This window comes from Bos indicus x Bos taurus, chromosome 18 (assembly GCF_003369695.1).
Source record: "Bos indicus x Bos taurus breed Angus x Brahman F1 hybrid chromosome 18, Bos_hybrid_MaternalHap_v2.0, whole genome shotgun sequence".
In the NCBI taxonomy this organism is placed as follows: domain Eukaryota; kingdom Metazoa; phylum Chordata; class Mammalia; order Artiodactyla; family Bovidae; genus Bos; species Bos indicus x Bos taurus.
The window spans coordinates 23302443-23312116 of NC_040093.1; the positions used below are offsets into that span (position 1 = coordinate 23302443).

General features: G+C 43.8%; 1 non-coding gene across 1 annotated transcript; it reads right to left on the reverse strand.

Annotated features, from left to right (window-relative positions):
• Positions 1-8777: 8777 nt before the first annotated feature.
• On the reverse strand, positions 8778-8850 carry TRNAG-CCC. The gene has a single exon. It is a non-coding gene; the product is annotated as a tRNA-Gly (tRNA).
• Positions 8851-9674: the final 824 nt, after the last annotated feature.

A 9674-nucleotide genomic window follows, 5' to 3' on the forward strand; every position in this document is an offset into this window, starting at 1 on the left:
CAATCTTTGGCTAGTTTGTATTGGCAAACTATAAATACAGTACACATTAGAACAAGGTGCTTACAGAATGTACATGAAAGGTCATTGTAATTTGCAAGTCGCTAGTCATTAGAATATGCTAAAAACCATTGCTTCAGGGCTCAGATTTTAATGATGAATACATTGATTATTAAGTAGCAGAGGAAAAATGTACAAGAGCTGCTGTGGTGTAATGATAGGTCGCTTTATTTTGGGAAGGAAATCAACTCAGCTTCAGAATGCATGCATTGAGGAATATAATTGCAGCGAGGAAAATTCCTCAGAGGAGCTTGGCACATATTAAAAGCAAAAACTTGAGACATGTTTGTGATAAGATTACTAATAAATCTCTGGTAAGTCTTAGACTCCTGACAATAATACAGCAACAGAGTACTTCATCTTCTCCAAGCTTTAGAATTTAAGATCAGTCACAAACAATCTAAATTACGACTGATGCTAGGCAGATGCAGTACTGGACGATGCTGCTCGTCATAAATCTCTCGTTCCTTATATGCAAATTAAACTCCATTTTAAAAGATAATTTTTCACATGGTGATCGCCTTTATTTGCGAAATGCTGGTGATTTTTAATGGGGAGAGGAAAAGGCCAGGCTCCAGATCTGGGAAGGATCTTGTGCAAGAGGGGCGTCTGGACGCCTTCTGCCGCCGACTTTGGAGAGAAGTTAGGAATCACGTGGCCGTCAGGGTTCCCTGGTCCCATCTATGCTTCGAGGCTCTCTGACCTTTTCCAGCAGAGCCAGGTGCCCATTCCTGCTCTTTCTGGAATGGGAAGATGTTCTCTGATAGTCCCCCCTGCCCCCCCGGCCCGTGCCAGCTCCTGGGTGCTAACTGCCCTGACTCTTAGGGGTTTGTCTGTTTGCATTTTAGAGGTAAAGCAGCTTACATCTGTGTCCTAAGGGCGAAGAGCTTGTTTCTCCTCATCCTGCCTGTCCTCTTGAAATGTTTGTCTCTCAAGCACTGAGTTTTTATTGTGGGGCTGTTTGTGGGAAACTTGGAAAGAATGAAGAGTTTTAAAAGAGCAGCACGGGCTTGCTTGCCTTTTCTGAAATTTATCATTCCTCTGCTGTGTCAGCCATCAGTGCCTGGGGTCTCTGGGAAATACTTGGCTTTGGGTGGAACCGTGGGGCCGGGAGAGCTGGGGCCCTCCTGGGTACATGGATGTTGGCTGCCACGGATCTGCCAAAAGAGCCAAGCCAGGGGATTCTCACAGCCCGCAGGCCCCCCCGGGGCAGCCTGGCAGTGGACTGCCTGGGGCGTTTTCACTCTCCATGGGCCTGTAAAGAAACATCAGGACCGAGGGCCAATGTGGCCAGTGGGTTCCCTTCCGTGGGCAGCGGCACCAGATTGGAAATCTGGGTTCCATCAGAGGCTTGTGCCTGCTTTTCCCTGGCGCTCAGGGCCTGAGGCTCCTACTTATTTGGGGATGGTTTCTTGATTCTGTAGTGTAATGGCACATCTCAAGGAAGTGTGAAGTCTGTGCTTCTCTTTGTCTGTCATTCCACCCCCACAGCCTCCACAAACACACACACGTGCACACGCACACACTTCAAGTTAATGGACTTAAAACCCAAGTGCTTGTTGATCAGTGCCAGTAAAATCCTTTCCAGGGGGAAGGGACCTGCAGTTCCTCAGGGATGATGCCATGAGAATTAGGTGGTGCTGCACTTCCCGTTGGGTCCTGTATAGCCAGTGATTTCATCAGCCTGAGCATTAAGCGGCAACGCTGCACAAGGGTAAGAATATAAATATGCTTTACAATGCACAGCTTCCTATCGTAAGAATACTTCCTGAGTGGATGTAAATTTACAACAGGTGCTTATCAAATGTGAAAATGCTTGCAAATCAGAAACAAACTTTAGGGTTGTGAACATATTTCAGTGATGGCTCTGGTAAGGGCTGTGCTCCACGCCAAGCGATAATGTTGTTCCTCTTTAGTTTCTACATGAAGTGTCTTTCCAAGGTTTACCACAGGGGAAATGATGGTGGCTGAGCCTCAGATTCTGCTGTTAAGATGCAGATTTATTTAATAAAATCCATATTTACCACTAGGGCACACATACAGCCAGTATGCCCCAAATTCACAAGAGAGATCTTTTCCTTTCAGAAGAACTAATATTTTCCTTAATTGCATGTTTCTACCAGAAGGCAAGCATCTTCTACCCATCTTTGCGGAGTCATGATAGAAACATTTTTTAAGTGTCTCTTTCTTGATGACTGAAATGTGCTGTATCTGGAAAGCAAGGGGAGGGGATCACTTCTTTGGCTGGTTGGCCTGCTCGAAACACTAAATTCCTCAGAATAATTGGGTCTGGTGTTTTTCTCTGAATTGCACTTTTTCTTGCAGCTTTAAAATAGTCCCCACCCCCTTGCCCCCCAAATCTTTAAGGTTTGCTCGCAAGATGTACTTGTTGTGCAGGCAGTAATTAGCCTGTTACAGAGATATTAATTAACATGTTGGAAATGTTTTCTTTATTAATGAGAAATTCACACATTCTATTTAAATTAATTTGTATAGTTTAAAATTAATTTATCGTGGCCTTTGATGACCTCAAATCTACTAAGACAAAACTGGAGTATTGTACTAACTGTTAAACCATTCATTAAACATTTTATGCAAATAGTGTTTGTTTATAAACAAATTAACTGCAAGGATTTTCAAAACAGGTGCTGTGTTGTGAATGCGTACTAAATGATGTGGTACTGAAAGAATTAATTAGACCTTCAGATGTAATTAGTTGCAATAATTTGCGTGATTAGCGGCTTGGTTAAGAAGTAAGACACACACATTGTAATGCATGGGAGAGTCACTGCAGTGGTTTTGTCTTTCATAGGGTGAGGATAAGCCTTCTCCATGTTTAGGAAATTTTTCAAAAAAATTGCTGACATAGCTGGAGTTAATTGCCAAGTGTCCTGTGGGGGAGAACGTGGTGGTGGTTGTTTTTTCTCCCTCTTTCTCCCTTGGCTTCTTCCCGTGTGTAGCCATCGGCTGCACGGCTGTTTGTTTGCACCTTTATGAATTTTTAAAAGAGAAAGTTGTTAACCCCAGATCTTTGCATCCCCAGAGGAAATGACGACACTTAACACTTTGAGGGTTAAAAGACAGAACGCAATTATTATAAGGCAAAGGAAACATGTCCCGCATTTCAAGATGGGCTGTTATCGCTCAGGGAATAGCTGCAGTCATTTTTTTGATGTCGCAGTGGAAGTGTCTCGCCTCTTCTTGGCAGAAGATGGGCGGCCACGGTGAGCAGTTTCATCTGATGGGCTGCGGAAACCGGGACTCGTCACTGCCGATGCTTTGTTTACATGATGCTGGCGTTCTGGGGGCAAGGGCACTGAGATGCCTGGACCACAGTATTCAGCTAAGTTATTCTCTAGGGCCATGTTGCTGGGACATGGTTCTCCAAGTTTTGGGGACCCACAGACCCCTGCCTTTTCTGCTGGGGGGCTTTATGACATGATCTAGCTTTGGAGAATCCTGGTGAAAAACAGATCATAATTATTTCATTCATTCATTCAAAGATATCCTTTGAGTATTCTAGGGACACAGTAGTGATTGATACAGATAAGATTATTTTCTGATGGTTCTTGGTGTAGGGCAGAGACAAACAGATGATATTTCAGTTAATTTCAGTGATGAGGAAATACGAAGAAAATAAAACACGATAATCCAATGGAAAGTGACCCAGGGGAGTGAAGAGGGACAAAGTCTATACAAGTTTTCAGAGTTTTTAAGTGGGTCCCAGTTCCTTCAATTTCTTTCCAATCTATTTTAATATGAAACTGCTTTGATTATAATACACATGAATTTCTTTATGTGTGGCTGTATTAAATGACACAATATACCCATAGATAACTTCAATGGGACCTCCTGGCAAAGTAGGTACTCACTAAATGACTTCTGAATGTGAATCTGAATCTTGCTTGATCAGACGCCTGTGGACACGGTTGGGATTTTGACAAGCTCTAGAGAGGAACTGGGATGGTGCTCCTCACTCAAGCATGCAGTTCCTTTTGCAGCCCCTCCGAGCAGCTGTTACTCTGTGTCCTTCCGTAGGCAATGGTGGCCTCCCATGCCGAAGAGGCAGGGTCGAGGTAGCAGGTGATTGGTGACGGGTCGCTTGAGGTCTACATAAGCCTGTTAGGTAAACGTGTGTGTGTCTATGTGTGCGACATGCCTTCCTCTTCCTGAAGCCTGGTAAATAACAGAAAGACTTGAAAGGCTTGGGTTTTACAATTTACTAAAAGGCTCCTTTACCAAGGGTTTGTTAGCTCCTGCACGACCTTGCTGAATGACCTCTGGAAGGGCTGGGATGATATCTGAGTTCCCTTCTGACTCAAGAGATCAGCGATTCTCCTTGACCTGGGAGAGATGGAGGATTTAGAGATGAAAACTTGTGAGTTTCCAGAGGACCAGAGCTTTCTCTCCTCTGAGTTTCTTGGTGGTGTTTGATTCTGTTCATCCTCATTTTCAGCTGGTGTTTGCCAAGCAGTCTTTAAAATAGGCCCTTTTTGGACGATGTTTGAACTTGAGCAAAATTAACATTTGCGTGTCATCAGTAGCTGCAGTGCATCATTCTGGGCAGTGAAGGATGAAAAGTCAAAGAATGTGGGCCGCTTGATTAAAATGAACAATCAGGGCAAGTTCTGAAAGATGGATACGGAGAGCCGGCCTGTTAATTTATGTGGACTCGATTCCAATTGCACAGGCACATTTTTTTCCCCTTTGAAACTTTAAGAAATTAGGTTTTAAAGCTGAACCGGTGCACCACTCAACTTAAAATAGAAAAGAATTTGATTTTATGCGGTGCCTTTCCCATCCTGGCACTCTCTAATATTGCATATCAAGAGCTCCTGACTGTAGAGTGGCGGGGAGGCGGTGCTGGTTTGAATGACTTCTGAGAAGGTGATGAACAACACAGCCCTTTGGCTCAGCACTTGGAGAAGCACTTCCTGTGGGGTTCTAAAGCACCTCTTCTCTGGACTTGTGCACTTCTGTCCCTTCCTTGAACTATGATCACAAATACCATCCCATCTTGCAAGATTCAACTTGAATGTGGTGTCCCCCACCCCTACCCAGGTATCATTAGTAGTTTATCCCTCTGGAATAACCTCTGTAGTAGCGTTTCTATATGAATTGTGATCCGTTTGTGTGTGTCCTTGTGAAAGTAGTTGGCCTTTGTAGTAGAGCACCTGTACTGTGCCCGTGCAATGGAATCACTCACAAGATTATTTATGATCAAAAGAGAGAACGCAAACCAAATGCCTGCAAGGCAGGCTTCTGACAAAAGTCAGTGTTGCTCCCTTCCTCCTTCTGCTTCTGCATGGGGAGGAGGGCGGATTGGCAGGCCACAGATGAATGAAATCCATCAGTCTCTCACAGACTTGGCTTCAAGTCTTTCCCAGGCTGGAGGAGGGCTTGGTGACTCATTATGGATGATTCTGTAAGTCACATATTCTTGACATCACCTCTAAGTGCAATAGGTATTGACTTTTGAGAACACACTCAATTTTTTAAAAAAATCCTTTTTATTTTGTATTGAAATATATCTGATTAACAATGTTGTGATAGTTTCAGGTGAACAGGGAAGGGACTCAGCCACACATATACATGTATCCATTCTCCCCCACACTCCCCTCCCATCTAGGCTGCCACGTAACGTTGAGCAGAGTTCCCTGTGCTATGGAGTAGGGCCTTGTTGGTTCTCCAGTTTAAATACAGCAGGGTAAGGACACACTCTTTGCAAGTGTGTGTGGATCTGCAAGGAGATCCAACCAGTCCATTCTAAAGGAGATCAGTCCTGGGTGTTCACTGGAAGGACTGATGCTAAAGCTGAAACTCCAATACTTTGGCCAGCTCATGCGAAGAGTTGACTCATTGGAAAAGACCCTGATGCTGGGAGGGATTGGGGGCAGGAGGAGAAGGGGATGACAGAGGATGAGATGGCTGGATGGCATCACCGACTCGATGGACGTGAGTTTGAGTGAACTCTGGGAGTTGGTGATGGACAGGGAGGCCTGGTGTGCTGCAATTCATGGGGTCGCAAAGAGTCAGGCACGACTGAGCGACTGAACTGAACTGAAGGACACACTCATTGTTCACATGCTACCTGGGAAGACCCAAATCACAACATAATTGTTCTCCTTACTGGTTTATTATGTCTCTTTTCTGAACCTTAGTTTCTCCCACTGCAGAACAGTTCTCGTGTGTTAAGAGTTTCTTCCCACTCAGATACTTTCACAGCCTATATTTGGTCTTGAAGCAATTATAGAACCTGGGGATAAATTAGCCTAAGGTATTTCCTTTGCCCTTCTTACGTCCTCTTTAATTTTGGGTTGTGCATTTATTTTGGGGTCTTTTTCTTTCCCTCTTTTCAGTGTGATGTATGGAAAAACAGTGTTTAAAAGAGACCTTGTAAAATTACACTTGGATTTAAGCAGAATTCTATGAAATGTGTGCTTAAGCATTTTGGGGGTAAAAAAGAATTGAAACGGGATATTCTCTTAGACTTAAGTATCTGAAACTGGAAATAAGTTGCAAGGAAGAAGGAAGTAAGTATCCAGAGAATTCCAGTGCATCCTTTAGGGTCTGGCTCCCTAGGACCCAGAAATGGTGCCTTTTTGGTGGGAGGGCTTGGGTGATGTTAAAAACGAGGAAATGATCTGAACAACTACAATGATTAATACTAACACTCGTCTTCAAAGAGCCATGAGCTCTTTAGTATCTATGAAATATATGAGGCTTCAGTTGAAGTTTTTATCTGAGAGATGTATCTGGGGCTCTATTTCATCTTCACTCAGCTGAAGGCAACCTTGAGGGCTGCATGGAAGGAGGGGGAGATGGGTGGAGACAATTCTGAGGATAGAGAAGCAATATTCTTGCAGAGGTGTCTTGGAAAGCTTGATGTCCTGTGTTGGCTCATGGAAAAATTCAGCAGGTGAGACCACCATTTTGAATGGTGTCAGACCTGGTTGTTACATCCACCTACACCCCTTAATTGACCGACCAAACTCTCTGCATCTTAATTTGCATATAGATCATGAAAGAAAGACAAACTCTACCTTTCAGGGTTGTTATAAGGAATATTATCTATGGAACATGCACTCAACAAGTGTTTTGTTATTAACTGCATAGATGCCATCACTCTGGTTTCCAGATGTCCATTCTAGTTGAGGTCTATCTTCTCTCTGCTTCTCCCCACACTCTTTTGAAGAGCTAGCTGCTTTTTAAAGGAGCTATTGACAGACTGTGTCTCAGGTCTTCTGTAGGGTCCGGCCTGACCATCTCCCACATGAACATTTTGGAAACACAAAGAGAAACAATTAGAGGTGTGAGAAGGCTGGCATTGAAAGACGGCCCAAAGAAGAAGCCAAGCCATTTCATCAATGTGGAAATTCACTTGGGTCAAAGATGGGGTTATGGTCAACATTCATTATTTGGTCAGTGTCCCTGGCTGAAAGGGGGTGAGCCTGTCCAGAGCAGTGCCCTCACCAGCTGATTTGTTTCTACTTGGAAATTCCTTTCCATATCCAAGGTGCCACAACAACTTACCTGCCCATTGCCTTTCATCTAATTTCCTTTTGGGCAACCCTATCTAGAGCCCATGCTTGGCATTTCCTGCCACTGGCAGGATGAAAAGGATGCTGGAGAACATGTTTCTCTGGTTCTCGAGCATCAGCAAGTTCAAGTACACACCCAAAGGTAATTTTGTTAGGCAACATGCTAGTTCTTCTCTGACGGTCGTTATGAGCCCCAGTGATAAAGTGTGTATGTTCCAATGATTATAGGAATTTTATTTTCATCTGGTTTTTATATTGCTATAAATATTTTGCATTTACCAAATAAAGTGGTTGCTACATAGAGATCATAACTTCTGGGACCTAAATTTGCTTCAGATGATAGGCAAATTATAGACTACAATATGTGATCAAACAGCAGTATGGGGAACTTAAATAGAGTGAGCCCTGAGGACGGAGGCCGCTCAAAACTGTGGGGGATGGACTAAATGGTAGTTTTAGCAAAGCTATCGCTGATTCCAGCAGATAAATTATGCTCTGCCTTTTTGTATCTCTTTGGGACTGTACTACATAAATTATGACCAAATATAATTTAGGCTATCAGCCTATATTTCTGAACATCCATCTTGTACATTTTAAGTACAAAATTACCATTTTGCAGAAGTATAAAATTGAGACCAATTTTTTTCCATCTGTGCATTTAACTTCTGCATACTTTATAGCAGCTAAAGGGTTCGAGAGGACCTCATTACCATCCAAAGGGGACGTTAGCCCTGTGACTATATAACTGTATTAAGATCTACATAAACGGGAATAAAGTTCGAGGGACAGTAGAATGTGGAATTATATATTTTTTCTTAAATGGAGATGTAACTTTTACATAAAACTGCTCATCTCTGCTTTCCTGAATAAGAGTAACTGTTTATAAATTCAGACTTGCTGATGAAGAAGTCTGTGTATATGAAAAGCCCTTCAAAACATGAAGAAAAGGGCAGGCTGTCAGTGACCAAGGGGGTACCCCATGGGGGCTTTCAGAGACCTCTAGGCTCTTGTTCTGGACTTGAACTCTGGGGTGGTCCACAGAAATGGCAGGGGACCTTTGGAGCCCTGTCCGTTTATCACACAGCCTACCTCAGCTTTCTTTTTTAAAAAAAATTATTTGGCTACTCTGGGTCTTAGTTGCAGCATGCAGGACTTTGAGTTACGGCATGTGGGATCTCATTCCCTGACCAGGGATTGAACCTGGGACCCCTGCATTGGGAGTACAGAGTCTTAACCACTGGACCACCAGGGAAGTCCCTACCTCAGCTTTCTGAATAATATCTCCTGTGCCCACCCATTAGGGGTAAGGCCCGTGCTCAGTTGCTCAGTCATGTCTGAACTGACTCTTTGCAGCCCCATAACTGTAGCCCGCCAGGCTCCTCTGTCCATGGGATTTTCCAGGCAAGAATACTGGAGTGAAACTGTATGGCAAAAACCACCACAATATTGTAAAGTAATTAGCCTTCAATTAAAGTAAATAAATAATAATTACAAAAAGAATACTGGAGTGGGTTGCCATTTCCTACTCTAGGAGATCTTCCCCACCCAGGGATCAAACCCACCCCTCTTGCGTCTCCTGCATTGGCAGGCAGGTTTCATTACCACTAGCACCACCCGGGAAACCCCAGGGGTAAGGCATGCATGTGTGCACATGGGCTTTTTATTGTGACTTCAGGTAGTTGGCTTTCCAAGAGGCCAAAGGTGAGCTTGACTAAGAAGCAATAAGGACAGCAGAAGGATTGTAAGGCAGTTTCCTTCCAGATTCTGCCTGGCACAGGGAAGTCTGCCAAGGGCATTTGGTAAACCTCTATTGAGGGACCAGAGCTGCCTCCAGCCTGGATTTCCTCAGGACTTGGGGTGACACTGCTCTGATGACCATCATTGCATCTGAGGGTGATTTTTCTAGGGTTGGACAGCTGGTTGTTCCTGGAAATTGCTGGAATGGAGCTGCTTATGGTTTACAGCATGGAGAGATAGCAGAGAGGGATGATGTAAGACTAGACTGTTCAGGCCAAGAGGACAGCTCTGCTTAACCTTCTAGCCCCTCACTCCTGCACATACCATGAATAGTTTTTT